This window comes from Mustelus asterias, chromosome 9 (genome assembly GCF_964213995.1).
Source record: "Mustelus asterias chromosome 9, sMusAst1.hap1.1, whole genome shotgun sequence".
In the NCBI taxonomy this organism is placed as follows: Eukaryota; Metazoa; Chordata; class Chondrichthyes; order Carcharhiniformes; family Triakidae; genus Mustelus; species Mustelus asterias.
Window position 1 is genome coordinate 52066273 of NC_135809.1, and position 16261 is coordinate 52082533.

A 16261-nucleotide genomic window follows, 5' to 3' on the forward strand; every position below is an offset into this window, starting at 1 on the left:
AACATGCTATTGCATTGCTACCAGGGGAACTCATACTCAACCAGCCCCACAGGGCGATCAGTCAGTGATTTCCCCATTGACATCGTTGGAGTTAATCACAGTTTATTCTCCACAGATGCTGCTCAATTTTTCCAGCACTGTTTTTTACCTCATTATGTCCTGGCTGCTTTTATTTCAGATTCCCAGCATTCGCTGGAGTTCCCGCTGTGTCCTGCGGGTGGTGGTCTCTGTGGAGGATGGGTGGTTCTTTCTGTGGAGGGTGGGTGGTTCCCTCTGTGTCCTGGAGGTGGCGGTGCTGCTGGAGGTCGGGTCTCTCTGTGACCTGGAGGTGCCGGTGGTCCTGCCCGTGCCTGCAAGTGGCGGCGCCGGTGGAGGACGGGTCTCTCTGTGTCCTGGAGGTGGCGGTGTCAGTGGCGGGCGAGTGGTCCAGGAGGTGGCGGTGCCGTGCGGGTCTGTCTTGTGCCCTGCAGGTGGCGGTGCCGACGGAGGGCGGGTCGTCCTGTCTGTGTTCTGGAGGTGACGGTGCAAGGGGCGGGCGAGTGAGACTGCTGGTGCCCTGTAGGTGGCGGTGCGAGTGGAGGTCGGTTCTCTCTGCGGGCGGTTGCCGCTGTGCGGAGCTGATTCGTAGTCTGGTTTTAACGGAGGAAGCGATAGGATCGAGGCCACCTCTCGGGGCTGTGGATCGGGCGAAGCCGCACACACAGAGGGTGAGTAACGGTTTGAGCACCTCCTGGTGCGGTCGGTGATAGTCCCTCCCTCAGCTGAATGCCCTGACTCGCCCCTCAGTCTACCTGAGCACTCCCTCAGCCTGACTGCGTTCCCCATCCTCCACCCCAACAACACCAATGTCAACATCATGACCCCCAACTACCGCTCAGCTCGCCTCATCCTCACATTAATAGTGTGGTCCCTACCCTTAACTTTATCCTAGACCTTGCCTTGGCCAAAAACCCTGACTTGGTCCTTATCTGGGAAGATATCCTGTGGCATTAAAATTTGTATCTATAATATTCTGCAAAATCAACAAACTCCTTGTTGGGACTGATTGGTTGCAATGAGTTGATGATGACTTTTGTTCCATTAAGTTCTCCATTTTGTACTAAATATCTACATCCTTCAAGTGCCTGTGAAATATTTATTGTGTGAGTGTTTGTGGATCATGTTCTCTGCCTGTAACACACTCCCAGCCAGCATCCTCTCTGTTAGGTGGTAGCAAATCCCTGTTTCCTTTTTGCCATAATTATTCTATTCTGGCATTTCTTTTACTTAACCGTTTGCACCCAGCTCTTGGGTCTGTCTTTTCTCAGCCATTTTATTGCAACCTTAAACTCCCAAAGTCTTTGCCAGTTAATCATTTCCCCCAGAAGCAGATTTTCGCCACTCTCTCAGCTGTGTCTGTTTCTAACTGCTCAGCTGTTCTGTGTTTCTCACCTATGATTTATATTCACTTTGTGCCCTGACTATGGCTGTAGCCCCGCTACTTGCTTCAGTGCCAGCTTATATATTTGCCAGTTATCCCTGCCAGATCGTTACCTCACCTACCTCTCAATTCTTGTTGATTTGCACATACGCTGGTTAGTTCTGACCTGAAATCCCTTTGAATTGTTTTTTAGAATTGTTAAATGCATGAATTTCAACTTAATTATATCAAAAGCGATGTTACAAAGTGGTGGGAGTTGGTTAATAGCAGGCAGTTGCAACAAGAAGACACTTTTGTGAACAGCCAACATTTTTATTGCTCATCCCTAATTGTCCTTGAGGTGGTGGTGATGTAGGTACATCCACAATGCTGTTAGGTAGGGATTTCCAGGATTCTGACCCAACTACAATGTCGGAATGATATAGTTCCAAGTTAGGATGGTGATGTGTGGCTTGAAGGGGAATTTCCAGGCGCTGGTGTTCCAATGCATCAGCTGCACTTGTCCTTATAGGTGGTAGAGGTCACATGTTTGGAAAGTGCTGTCGAAGGAACCTTGCTGAGTTGCACGTCTTAATTGTAAACTGAAATATCTAGCGTATATTTGCATTCCTTGTTGGGCATTTAATTCCCCTCAATTTAACCACATTTCTTCTTTAAACAGCACAGAGCAATTGTATCATCCCTTTTAAATTGTTTTATTATTGCACTTGTTTATTTTAGTAATTTGGAAACTTGGCTTGGCTTCTCCTCGGTTAACTTCCTGCTTACTTTGCTCCTATCTCTGGCTTTGCTGCCGCTTTCTCCTGAAATCTGACCTCAGCTGGCTACTTCATCGCCTAAATTTTTTTCCAGTTGTCCTACCTTTGGAGTACCTAATTGAGGTCTGTCTGATTGAGCTTCCATCCCACATTTTCTCATACAAGCTAATTGCCCTCTGTGTGAGGTAGCTATCAATACTGCTCTTGATTCATACCCACAACTTAATACACAGCCAGTCTGCTTTCTGACATTCCCCTATAAGGTTGTTTGACCCTGCACTACCCAGTGCTGACCAATACCAGCTATTGCCACTTTACACTCCTACACAACCAGTCTCTTTAATGTTTGATATTAGCTTTTTGTAATGAAAAGTCACACCCCAAACTGATTGACAGTAAAAAGCTATGTCTCAGTCTTCTGTACAAAGTTCTTTTGAAATGACTTTGAATTTTTCAAGCCCTGGTATGGAAGACGCCTTATTAAGCCCAGAGCCAATCCAAAAAGCACATCTCATTATATTGGGAGATTGCTCATAAACATCTTTCCCAATTGTGTCTGTCGGTCAGGCATTATGAAGTAAGAGTGGTCGTTTGACTCTTGGGACTCTGGCAACTGAAGAAGATCATGGCTAATTTACTCTGACTGTTTAGTTCAAGCTATCCCCATATCCCTTGGTGCCTTTAGTATTGAATATTCTATCAACCACTGTCTTAGATTTACTCATCTGTTGTTTTCCAAACAACGTTTTGAGTCCAGCGTATTTTGTCTGTCAGTCAGTGTAGCAGCTGTAAGTTCATGCATCAGCCTAGGCCAGCATGCTGCGATTCTAACCAAACATACAAATCAGTAATGGAGAACATGTGAAACAGGCAGCAAGGAAATATTAAACAATACCTGATTGAGAAGTCATATCTCTCCTGTTTTAAAATGTTGTCATGAAGAAACTACCAAATTACAGTCCAAATATTTTGCAAAGTTATTTTTGTTCCGTACGGAAAATGTATCAATGCAAATATATGTGGCGGCATGGTAGCATAGTGGTTAGCACTGCTGCTTCACAGCTCCAGGGACCTGGGTTCAATTCCCGGCTTGGGTCACTGTCTGTGTGGAGTTTGCACATTCTCCTCGTGTCGGCATGGGTTTCCTCCGGGTGCTCCGGTTTCCTCCCACAGTCCAAAGATGTGTGGGTTAGGTTGATTGGCCATGCTAAAAATTGCCCCTTAGAGTCCTGAGATGCGTAGGTTAGAGGGATTAGCGGGTAAATATGTAGGGATATGGGGGTAGGGCCTGGGTGGGATTGTGGTCGGTGCAGACTCGATGGGCCAAATGGCCTCTTTCTGCACTGTAGGGTTTCTATGATATGTAAATATAATTTGAACATAAACTCTCAACACTAATTGTCAATGAAATATTTATAACTCAGTTACCTGTGCAGTGGCATGAATGCTTTCAAAGGTTTTCTTTGTAGAGGTCTACTACTGTGAGGCAGGTTTGAGTTCAGTGGCTGGAATGTGAATTATTGGGTTGGGCTTTGTATTCAAGCAGCCTGTGTTTCTTATCCTGTGATGAGCATCATCAATTGCAAGCGGACCATTATTTCATCCTTGGAGATAATCTTCCTGCAAGTTCCTTTCAGACAATTTGGTCAGTGGATATATTTTTTTCATTATGTAAACAGCATATAATTTCCTGCATTTTTGCTGCTGCAGTCTGGTTCAAGTTGAAGGAAGAATTGTCAAATGTACAACACAGAAACAAGCTTTCTTTATACTACAGCAGGGAGTAGACTTCAATGATACTTCCGTGTAAAGTGTGTTGGACAACTTGTCATTGTGAAGGGCACTTCATAAGTAAATGTACATTTCCTTTTATTCGGCCCAGCTTGTCTATTCCTGGTGTTTGTACGTCACCAAGCCTCCTCCCTCCCACCCGTTTTCATCTAACCCTATCAGCCTAACCATCTGTTCCCTGATCTGTAAATTTTTAACATGTTTATACTGTGGAACTAATGTAAGATGGTGCTGATATATGGTGTAAGTAATTTTTTGAAAGAAAGTTTGCAGTGCCACTCCCTCTGCCATGGGGAGTGCTCAGCTTGCTCCTTCATATCACAAGGCCCACGGGAGTATCAAGAACATTGCTTTTAATCACATAATAGCATCTGCTGCTGTCTCTCAAAACAGTCACCATTCCTGTTCTGTCTCACTCTGAAAAGTGGGATTGCTTAGTCCAAAGATGTGCAGGTTAGATGGATTGGCCTCGCTAAATTGCCCCTTAGTGTCAGGGAAATTAGCAGGGTAGATAGGTGGGGTTATGAGGACAGGGCCTGGGTGGGATTGTTGTCGGTGCAGACTCGATGGGTGAAATTGCCTCCTTCTGTCCTGTAGGGATTCTATGGAACGGATGTCTTAAAGAAATCATTAATACTTGGCACTCATCTTGGGTTAAAGGCACAATCCTTTGGTGTTGCATTTTTAATTATGAATGTTATCTTGAGGCAACGTTCGTGTTCAATGGGAGAAGAGGGATTGATCAGAATTCAAAGTCGTATTTTAATACCAGAAGTAATCCACAATGTGCAAGAAATGATAAATTGTTTCAAATAGGAACCGGATATCCTCCAGCATTGAAGACACCTTGTTTCACAGCATGTAGAGAAATACAAGGGTTGCAAATGTAATTTTGGCATTGGCAGCTATTTTTAAAGCATCTTCAGAATGAAGGTGAAGAGGGTGGTGATTGGTGCTCCAGTAGCTTCTGTAATGAGCAATATTGCCTTTTAGTTGGACCATGTTGAACACGTCAGGTCTCATTCTCCCTTGCCCTCCATAATAAATCCTTCAGCTTAGGTTTACTTTTTGAGACTCTGTCCTCAAACCTCATCTCACTTTCAAAGCCCACCCCCCAAGCCTTTTGGTTATCTGTCCTAACCATCACATTGAGACTTTAGAAAAGCAAATTACTGCGATGCTGGAATCTGAAATCAAAAGAGAAAATGCTGGAAAATCTCAGCAGGTCTGGCAGCATCTGTAAGGAACTGACGTTTTGAATCCAGATGACCCTTTGTCAAAGCTAAAAGGTATAGAAAGTGAGAGGAATTTATACTGCAGGGTGAGGGAATGAAAGATGAGTCATAGCCACAGAAACCAGGGAAACCAGTAAATAGTTGTCCACAGAGAGAATAATGGGTGTGAATGGCCAAACAGCAGAGAAGTTAAAATGAAGATGTTGGGGGAAGGGGAGGGGAAAATGGATGGGACAGAGGTAAGATTTAGAAAAGGAGAAGCAAAGGGGGGAAAAGGTAAGGGAAGGGGCATAAAGTAGGGGGAAAGAGTGGGAAGAAAAATGAAAGACAAGAAAGAAATAAAAGGTAGAGAACAGTAAAAAGTTAAATAAAATAGAATGAAAACAGAGGGGTGGAGGTGGGGTAGAGCAAATCATCTGAAGTTGTTGAATTCGATGTTGAGACTGGAAGGCTGTAAAGTGCCGAGCTGGAAGATGAGATGTTGTTCTTCCAATTTGCGTTGAGCTTCACTGGAACATTGCAGCAAGCCAAGGACAGACATGTGGGCATGGGAGCAGGATCGTGTGTTAAAATGGCAAGCAACCGGAAGGTCAGGGTCCTAATTGCGCACAGACTGAAGGTACTCGGCAAAGCAATCACCCAGTTCTACACTTGGTCTCTCCGATATAGAGGCGACCACATTGGGAGCAGCGAATGCAATAGACCAAATTGAAAGAGGTGTAAGTGAAACGCTGCTTAACCTGGAATGAATGTTTTGGACCTTGGATGGTGAGCATGGAAGAGGTAAAGGGACAGGTGTTACACCTTCTGCCATTGCATGGGAAGGTGCCATGGGTGATGGGAGAGGTGTTGGGTATAGCGGAGGAGTGGTCTAGGTGATCCTGGAGGAAATGGTTTCTGTGGAATGCTGACGAAGGGAGTGAAGGGAAGATGTGTTTGGTGGTGGTATCATGCTGGAGTTGGCGAAAATGGCGGAGGATTATGCTTTGCATGTGGAGGCTGGTGGGGCGAAATAGGAGAACAAGGGGGACTCTATCCTTGTTCTGGGAGGGAGAGGAGGGGGCGAGGGTCGTGGCGTGGGAGATGGACCGCACGCAGTTGAGGGCCCCATTGACAACTGTAGATGGTTGAGGAAAAAGGAACACATTAGAAGGGATACAAAAGAATGGTCTCATGTGCACATGAGCGGCGCAGGCTTGGAGGGTCGTAGGACCTGTTCCTGTGCTGTACTGTTCTTTGTAGCACCACTTTGGAAGGTGGCATCATCGGAACAAATGCGACGGAGGCGAAGGAGCTGAGAGAAAGGGATGGAGTACTTACAGGATGTAGGATGTGAAGAGCTGTAATCCAGATAGCTGTAGGAGTCAGTGGGCTTGTTGTGAATATTGGTAGATTGTCTATTGCTGGAAATGGAGACAGAAAGGTAAGGGAAGGGAAGTGTCTGAGATGGACCAGGTGAAGGCAATGGAGGGGTGGAAACTGGAAGCGAAGTTGATGAATTTTTCAAGGTCTGGACAAGAGCATGAAGCGGCACCAAAATAGTCATCGATGTACCAGTAAAGGAACTGTGGGAGGGGACCTGGGTAGGCCTGGAACAAGGAATATTCCACATACCCCATAAAAAGACACGTGTAGCTAGGACCCATACCGGTACCCATTGCTATTCCTTTGATTTGGAGAAAGTGGGATGAGTTAAAGGAGAAGCTGTTGAGAGATAGAACAAGTTCAGCCAGGTGGAGGAGAGTGATGGTGGATGGGAATTGTTCAGGCCTCATTGAGACTTTATGTCCTTTATCAAGTACTTTCAACAATTTTGTAGCAATGGGAGTAAATTGAGGTACTGAGCCACAGATGAGATGGTCTGGGATGCAACACTTGGTTTTTCTGACTGAAGGTTTTGACCTTTGGAGCCAAGTTAGCGACTGATTGAGTTCTGTACACCTATGCTAGGTTTTTAAAAATAAATCAGCCAGCCTACATAAAGGAGGAGAGACCTGGGAATACCATTTTCAAATGTGATTAAATTTTAATTGTTCCGAGTGAAGATTTTGCAAGTGAGCATCCTTCCGTGGAGGTTTCATACATGAACATCACAGCAGTTATTTCACTCTGCACAAAATGTTGCACAAGGATTTTATTTTAAAATCCTCTCTCAACCTTGTCATAGGTACGTTATTAAAAAACTATTCTTCTGGATGTGGGTATCACTTGCAAGGCCAGCATTTATTGCCCATCCCTAATTGCCCTTGAGAAGATGGTGGTGAGCTGCCTTCTTGAACTACTGCAGTCCACGTGGTGAAGGCACACTGACAGTGCTGTTACGAAGGGGATTCCAGGATTTTGGCCCAGTGATGATGAAGGAACAATGATAAATGTCCAAGTCAGGGTGATGTGTAACTTAAAGGGAAACTTGCAAGTAACAGTGTTCTTGCCCTCTTGTTCTTCTAAATGGTGGAGTTCGCGGGTTTAGAAATTGTTGAAGAAACTTTGACATGTTGTGGTGTGTCTTGTCGATTCTGTACACCACAACCACAGTGTGCTGTTGGAGGAAATGTATAATTTTAGATGGTAGGTTTGCTTTGACCTGGATGGTGTTGCGGTTCTTGTGTGTTCATAGAATCCCTACAGTGCAGATGAGGCCATTTGGCCCATCGAGTCTGCACCGACTCTCTGACAGAGTATCTTACCCAGGCCCTCTTCTCTCACATTTTCCATGGCTAGTTCATCTAACCTAACATTTTGGGACACTGAGAGGCAATTTAGGATGGCCGATCCACCTAACCTGCACATCTTTGGGAGGAAACTGAAGGAAACCCACATAGAAGCGGGGAGAATGTGTGGAGTTTGCACAATCACCCAAGGGCACAATTGAACCTGGATCCCTGGTGCTGTGATGCAGCAGTGTGTTGCTGCAGATGCCATTATGTTGCTGCAGCTTTACTCATCTCGGGCAAGTGGGGAGTCTTCTATCACACTCCCTTGTCTTTTACCCTGTAGAAGGTGAACAAGTTTTAGAAGGATGATAGCGTGGACTATTCAACCCATTCGATCTGTTGATCAGTTAGATAATGGCTGAGCTGTATCTTCACCCTATCTACCTTTCCTTGTTCCATTACCTGATTTAGGAAGTAAGCCACTACTTGGAGAGTAATCGTATGCAACAAAGGGTAAATAATTATTACTTAGAGCCCAGCTCAAACTGTTCAATCTGCTTAGCCAGAGAAGTAATTACATATCAGCTGGAAAGCCCCGGACTAACTGAAGAAAGTGTCTGCAGGTAAGAGCTGTGTCCTTGAATGCATTTCCTAGCAGCTTAATGTGATTGGGAAAAATCCAAGTCTGATAATGCAGTAGAAGCAGGTGATGGAAATGAGAATTTTCCTGACTCTGATGTCCAGATTTTTAGAAAATTGGCATTGTTGCCACATAAACTGTGCCGTCTCTATCTGGATGCCATATGTCCAATGGTAGCAGTTTCCCTCCCACCTAATGGGCTCTACATTTATATGACTGTACCCAAATGCAGCTGTGTAATCATAAAAACATAGAGATAATACAGCATGGAAACAGGCCCTTCAGTCCATGCCAACCAGGTTTCCTAAACTGAACTAGTCCCATTTGCCTGCGTTTGGCCCATATCCCTCAAACCTTTCCTACCCATGTACCTGCCCAAATGTCTTTTTTTAATGTTGTAATTGTACCCGCCTTTACCACCTCCTCTGGCAGCTCATTCCATATTCACCCTCTGTGGAAACAGTTGCCCCTCAGGTCCCTTTTAAATCTCTCCTTTCTCACCTTAAACCTATGCTGTCTAGTTATGGACTTCCCCACCCTGGGGAAAAGAGGCAACTTGATCAAAACCTTTAAGACCCTGAAGGGTATCGACAGGGTAGATGTGGAGAGAATATTTCCTCTTGTTAGAGAATCTAGAACTAGGGATCACTGTTTAAAAATAAGGGGTTGCTCATTTCAGAGAAAGATGATGAGACATTTCTTCAGAGGATTGAGAGTTGCTGAACTTTCTTCCTCAAAAGTCAGTGGAAGCAGATTATTTGAATATTTTTGAGGCAGAGCTAGAGAGATTCTTAAAAAGTTATTGAGTGTAAAGTTTAAAGTTTATTTATTGTCACAAGCAGGCTTACATTAACACTGTAATGAAGTTGCTGTGAAAATCCTCTAGTCCGCCACACTCTGGGTACTCTGAAGGAGAATTTAGCGTGGCAAATGCACTTAACCAGCACATCTTTGGAATGTGGGAGGAAACTGGAGCACCCAGAGGAAACCCAGACACGAGGAGAACCTGCAGACTCCATACAGCCAGTCACCCGAGGCTGGAATTGAACATGGGTCCCTGGCACTGAGGCAGCAGTGCTAACCACTGTGCCACCATGCCGCCCATGTAGGTATAGGCAGGAATGTGGTGTTGTGGTTACAATCAGATCCGTGATAAGCTTAATGAATGACTGAGCAGGCTCAACAGGCAAGTGGCCTAATTTCCCCAATTACTATGTTTGTATATAGTCATAGTAAGAAGTTTAACAACACCAGGTTAAAGTCCAATAGGTTTATTTGGTAGCAAAAGCCACACAAGCTTTCGGAGCTCCAAGCCCCTTCTTCAGGTGAGTGGGAATTCTGTTCACAAACAGGGCATACAAAGACACAGACTCAATTCACATGAATAATGGTTGGAATGCGAATACTTACAGCTAATCAAGTTTTCAAGATACAAACAATGTGAGTGGAGAGAGCATCAAGACAGGCTAAAAAGATGTGTATTGTCTCCAGACAAGACAGTCTTGTCTGGAGACAATACACACCTTTTTAGCCTGTCTTGGTGCTCTCTCCACTCACATTGTTTGTATCTTAAAGACTTGATTAGCTGTAAGTATTCGCATTCCAACCATTATTCATGTGAATTGAGTCTGTGCCTTTGTATGCCCTGTTTGTGAACAGAATTCCCACTCACCTGAAGAAGGGGCTTGGAGCTCCGAAAGCTTGTGTGGCTTTTGCTACCAAATAAACATGTTGGACTTTAACCTGGTGTTGTTAAACTTCTTACTGTGTTTACCCCAGTCCAACGCCGGCATCTCCACATGTATATAGTCATACCAGTTAGGGAAAAAAGAACGAAAGGACATGCAAGAATGAAAGCACTTGCAAGCTGTTGCATATCATCCGGATGTGTCAAATTGCTTTCCAGCCCGAAGATCTATTTTGACGTGCAGTAGCTATGACTTTCTGTGGCAGTCAATTTGTGCATATTATGTTGACAAAAGCATCATTAGTGAATAACCTGTGTTATTTTGTGTTGATTGAAGGATAAATTGGCTGGAACATTGAATGATCTCCCCTGTTCCTTTTTGAAAAATGCTGTGGGATTTTTAGTCCGTCTTGAGCATTTAGCGTGTTTAAACATCTCATGCAGAAGACCACACCTCCAACAAGCAGTACTGCACTGAAGTTATTCTGTGGTCATTCCTGGAACCAATCATTAACCAATGATTTTGTTGTCCTGGATGCAAATTTTACCATTGTTTTAAGGTTGACATTTTAAATAGATTGCAATTATTATTTTTTAAACATCATAGAATCATCTTGAAAATAAATAGTTCATCGTTGACTGTTTGTCCTCTGACACTGACCTGCTCCTTGTTTGCTAACCTTTTCCTCCACTGCTGCTCTGGTCAAAGTTGCCTCTGCGTTGCTTCTTTAGCCTATTTGAACTGCAATCTTTATTGGAAAAGCCAAAGTGCTTTCCTGTGAATGTTGACTGGCACAACATTTATCTATTGGTTTATATATTTCTTGGCTATTCTCCACTCACAAGTTTGAATGCTTTTCCTGAAAGGCAGAACAGTTAAATTTCATAGGAGCAAAATCGTTTCAGTGCTCAAAATTTAAAACAGAAAACGTTCTAGTCAGCAGTTTAAAAGCAAAATATTGCTCCAGCAATGTTCAAAAGAAAATGCACTTTCTGTCAGGTTTGTGGATATGATCAATCTTCAGTTCTAATTCTCAGTTTAAGCATTCTACTTGTCTCTGGCAGCTAAGGCACTCAGACTGCAATGCTGATCACTCAATATTTATTATGCCTCTTTTCACTGCACCCCCCTCCCCCTCCAATCCTTCAGGTAGTGCATTCCTTTGCTGTTATTGTTTGATATATCTGTGATGTTCAAATGATGGTTGTATTTTCCTTACCTTGGATTTTTATATTAGTCTCATCCACTGGAAGAATTCTGTAGAAGCCAGTTCCCCTCTTGTCAACTTCAAATAGTGTTCCAAAGTTGCAAATGTGACTTCAAAACACTTGCAGTTGCTTGCATCTTGCAGATGCTCACGTAGTGAAAGTAAGTTTACAACTTTGTGGACCTCTTCCAATGTCAGGGTAATATCAGTACAAGCCAACTGAGGCAGGTGGGCTTAGAGATTTGTTCTAGACCGGTATTGTGGTGGAGGTGCTTTCCATGGCAGTGGGGGTGGGGTACGCGCTCTTATTTTGTGACTGGATTGTGTTCGTTCCGGCTTTGATTTGATTTATTATTGCCACATGTATTGGCATACAGTTTAAAATATTGTTTCTTGCGCGCTATACAGACAGAGCATACAGTACATAGAGAAGGAAACGAGAGAGTGCAGAATGTAGTATGACTGTCATAGCTAAGATGTAGAGAAAGATCAACTTAATGCAAGGTAGGTCCATTTAGAAGTCTGATGGCAACAGGGAAGAAGCTGTTCTTGAGTCGATTGGTACGTGTTCTCAGACTTTTGTATCTTTTTCCCAAAGGAAGAAGGTGGAAAAGAGAATGTCTCGGGTGCGTAAGGGGTCCTTAATTATTCTGGCTGCTTTTCCGAGGCAGCAGGAAGTGTAGACAATGTCAGTGGGTGGGGCGCTGGTTTGAGTGATGGATTGGCCTTCATTCACAACCCTCTGTAGTTTCTTGCAGTCTTGGACAGAGCAGGAGCCGTACCAAGCTGTGTTAGAACCAGAAAGAATGCTTTCTATGGTGCTTCTGTAAAAGTTGGTGAGAGTCGTAGTGGACATGCCAAATTTCCTTAGTCTTTGAAGAAAGTGAAGGCATTGGTGAGCTTTCTTAACTATAATGTCAGCATGGAGGGAACAGGACAGGTTTTGGTGATCTGGACGCCTAAAAACTTGAAGGTCTCGACCATTTCTACTTGGTCCCCATTTTTTAAAATTCATGCATGGCACATGGGCGTCGCTGGCTGGCCAGCATTTGTTGCCCTTGAGAAGGTGGTGGTAAGTTACCTTCTTGAATCGTGTTGTTGAGCCTTTGTAGCGATTGATACAACTGAGTGGCTTGCTAGGCCATTTCAGAGGACAGTTGAGAGTCAACCACATTGCTGTGGCTCTGGAGTCACGTGGACCAGACCAGGTAAGGACAGCAGATTTCCATCTCTAAAGGACGTTAGTGAATCAGATGGGTTTTTCCGACAATCAACAATGGTTTCATGGTCATCAGTAGATTCTTAATTCCAGATATTTTTTATTGAATTCAAATTCCACCGTCTGCCGTGGCGGGATTCAAACCCAGGTCCCCAGAACATTATCTGGGTTTCTGGATGAATAGTCGAGCAAAAATATCATTAGGCCATCGCCTCCCCGTTGCTGTAGACTGGGGCATGTCCTCCACTGTGCTTCCTGAAGTCGATGACTATCTCCTTTGTTTTGTTGATGTTGAGGGAGAGATTATAGTCGATACAGCAGGAATGTCGTCGCAGGCTCAGGGGTGTGAAGGATTAAATATTTTGCCGCCGTTTGTGTGTTTTCAGTGTGGAGGCAGAGGAATACAACTGGCTTGCATGGAGCTCCAACGCAGGCACAGGGATGGGATGCTCATTCTCAGTTCTAGCTTTCCTTTGACAGCTGCTTGGGAAGGGTGTGAAAACCAACCATGGAACTAGGGTAACAAAAACAGAAAATGCTGGAAAATCTGACAGAGTCACCCAGACCTTGGCTCTATTCTCTGTCTACAGATGCTGTCAGACCTGCTGAGATTTTCCAGCATTTTCTGTTTTTGTTTCAGATTCCAGCATTGGCAATATTTTGCCTTGAGGAACTGGGGTTTTAAGTGCAACCTAGAGCCCACGTGGCAAGTTGATTGGGAGCAGAAAAAGAAGAAACTCATAACTCATGCAACTGGGGCACAGGAAAAGCTCAGGACCAGTTTATAGCTCTGTACTGCTTGAGAGCTGGGGCTCAGAGACGCCCGGGAGGAGGAGCAGCTCGGCGAAGCTGAGGCAATATCGCTTAGTTGTGTTCTGTGACAGTGCAGCTAGTGAGCTGGGATTGTGCCAGTGATTTGATAGAATACAGCCTTGTGAATTCAGTGAAGTTTAATCTCCGGTGAAGAATTTGAGCAATTGTGCGTTCAGTAGTCATAGAATCCATAGAATCTGTACAGTACAGAAGGAGGCCATTTGGCCCATCGAACCTGCACCGACAACAATCACACCCAGCCCCCATCCTCGTAACCTCACGTGTTTACCCTGGTAATTCTCCCTGACATTAAGGGGCAATTTAGCATGGCCAATCAACCTAACTTGTACATCTTTGGACTGTGGGAGGAAACCAGAGCACTCGGGGAAGACGTGCATACTTCACACAGTCACCCGAGGCTGGAATTGAACCCAGGTCCCTGGCGCTGTGAGGCAACAGTGCTAACCACCGTGGCATCCATTGATATAGTCTTGAATTGGAGCAGCTTTTGAAGCAAGACTCAGAAACTAAGTCTTTGACAGAGAGGAGCTGAAATGCCTCACGAGGAAGCCAGAGTTTTAAGGATTTTTTTACGACTCTGTGATCATTGAAGTCTGCTGAGAAAATTCATTGGATTTGGATTGGTTGTACCTGCCATTTAGTGTGTAGTTTGTGTTTGACCGATGTTTACCCATTAATTCACATTCACCTTGTTTTAATTCTGAATGTTAGAATGTAAGGTAGATAGTATTGACTGTTTATATAGTAAAAATTCTTCTGTTTGTTTAAAACCATGGAGTCTTGTGGACTTATTATCATTGTAAGTAACTGGGATTTCAAATTTAGACTGCAACAGAAGTTATTGGTCCCTAAGTAAGGTTTATTTATTAGTCACAAGTAGACTTACATTCACACTGCAATGAAGGTACTATGAAAATCTCCTAGTTGCCACTCTCCGGCGCCTGTTCGGGTACATGAAGAGGGAATTGAGCATGGCCAATTCACCTAACCAGCACGTCTTTGCACTGTGGGAGGAAATTGGAGCACCTGGAGGAAATCCAACCAGATAAGGGGAGAATGTGCAAAATCCACACAGACAGTGACCCAAGCCGGGAATCGAACCCAGGTCCCTGGTGCTATGAGGCAGCAGTGCCAGCCACTGTGCCACCATGCTGCCCTAACCGGATCGGACTTGCAGAATCTCACTGGCTGTCCTGTCTGCAGACAATGCACATCTCTTTAACCTGTGTTTAATGCTCCCTCCACTCACATTGCCTGTATCTTTAAGACCTGGTTGGCTGTAGCGATTTGCATTCTAATCAGTATTCTGTAACTTGATTTTGTGTCTCTGTGCCCTGTTTGAGAGCACATTTCCACTCCATCTGATGAAGGAGCAGCGCTCCAAAAGCTAATGGCATTTGCTACCAAATAAACCTGTTGGACTTTAACCTGGTGTTGTTAAAATTCTTACCGTGTTTACCCCAGTCCAACGCTGGCATCTCCATATCATGACTAACCGGATCGGAACAGGATATTGAAAGGCTGGTCAGCAGAGCGTGATAATCGGCCCATGTGAAAGTATAAATCCTTAACTGAGCTAAAATATGTGTTCCATGTTGCCCACTTTTGATAAGTTAAACAATGTACTGGCCATAACATGGCTCAGTGAAAGCTTTAATAAATAATATTCCATGATAGAATGCAGTAGGTTCCACCGTAATCTCAAACCTTAATTCTTAATTTATCATTGGTCCAAATGGTCTCCTGTGTTGCCGGAAAGACCCTTAAATTAGGGGCAGGGACACCTTCTGAAGTAAGATGGGGTAATTTTCCAGTGTTCGTGCTCTATTTTCTGGTGCGAGTCTTTACTAGGCTGGGGTGAGGGGTGGGAGTCTGTACTTGGTCAGCCATTTCTTTGGGTGCACTAGCTTCTCTGTTCGAGTGGGAACGGGGTCTGGGATTGTCACACCCATATCCAGTGCATCATCTTTTGAGCATGGGATTATAATCAGCCTAGTGATATTTAAAATTGTAAGTGAGGGATGATATACTTTTGGGGAATATGGCTACCTTCATTCTGATTGAGTTGGATCAAACAGAGAGTTGAATGTATTATTCTTGGCTGCAGCATAGTTCCACTGAATCAATAAAAATCAATCAGTTTAGCAGAGATCAGATGAACCTGGGAAACTTCTGACTTGAGACTAGTGGATAGGTTGCTCTGCTCTCAGGATCTTGACTACTACTTTTAAGTAAATAAACCTTTGGTGAAGGTTACTGGGGAGGCACTGACAAATGAGAAGAGAAATGATCAAAATGCAGAAATTCATTTGGTCTGTTACTACCTTACACTATCTTACACCAAGCTAAGTTCTGTTTAATTGTGTCAAATAGTTGAAGTTTGAGATTAGAATGATCTCTGTTTATTTGGGAAGTTTGAATCAAAATTAGAGACAAAATACTAAGGAACGAAGCAAGATTGGTATCCTGGACTCAAGTTAAATGCTTTGACTGGGACTGAATTACCTTGTCTTGGGTGATGAGCAGAGACTTTTCAGATGTCAACCTTAGCTCATGGGTGGTGACACCTTGCCCCTTAATGAAACTTCCCTGATTATGATTTACATAATTGAGCAAGGTCATGTTAACAACACAAGAAATAGAAGCAGGAGTATGTCACCTGGCCCTTCAAGCCTGCTCTGCCATTCAGTATGATTATGGCTGATCTGTGCCGGCCTATTATCTATTCCTTTTCTGTGCCATTTCTCCATAGCCCTCTATTCCTCAATCAATCAAATATTTATCCTTCTCCACTTTAAATACTTGTAATGATCCA

General features: G+C 43.9%; 1 protein-coding gene across 3 annotated transcripts in view; it reads left to right on the forward strand.

Moving 5' to 3' along the window:
- The first annotated feature begins 250 nt into the window (after positions 1-250).
- The window catches only part of LOC144498689 (protein FAM3C-like), a 67520-nt gene continuing 51509 nt past the window's right edge, over positions 251-16261 (forward strand). Inside the window, exon 1 of one of the 3 annotated variants that reach the window (XM_078220191.1) lies at positions 251-707. The gene's annotated coding sequence lies outside the window, so the exon portion shown is untranslated. Of the gene's footprint in view, positions 708-3724; positions 3824-16261 lie in introns of those variants that run through there. The other 2 variants (XM_078220192.1, XM_078220193.1) reach the window with 2 other exon arrangements.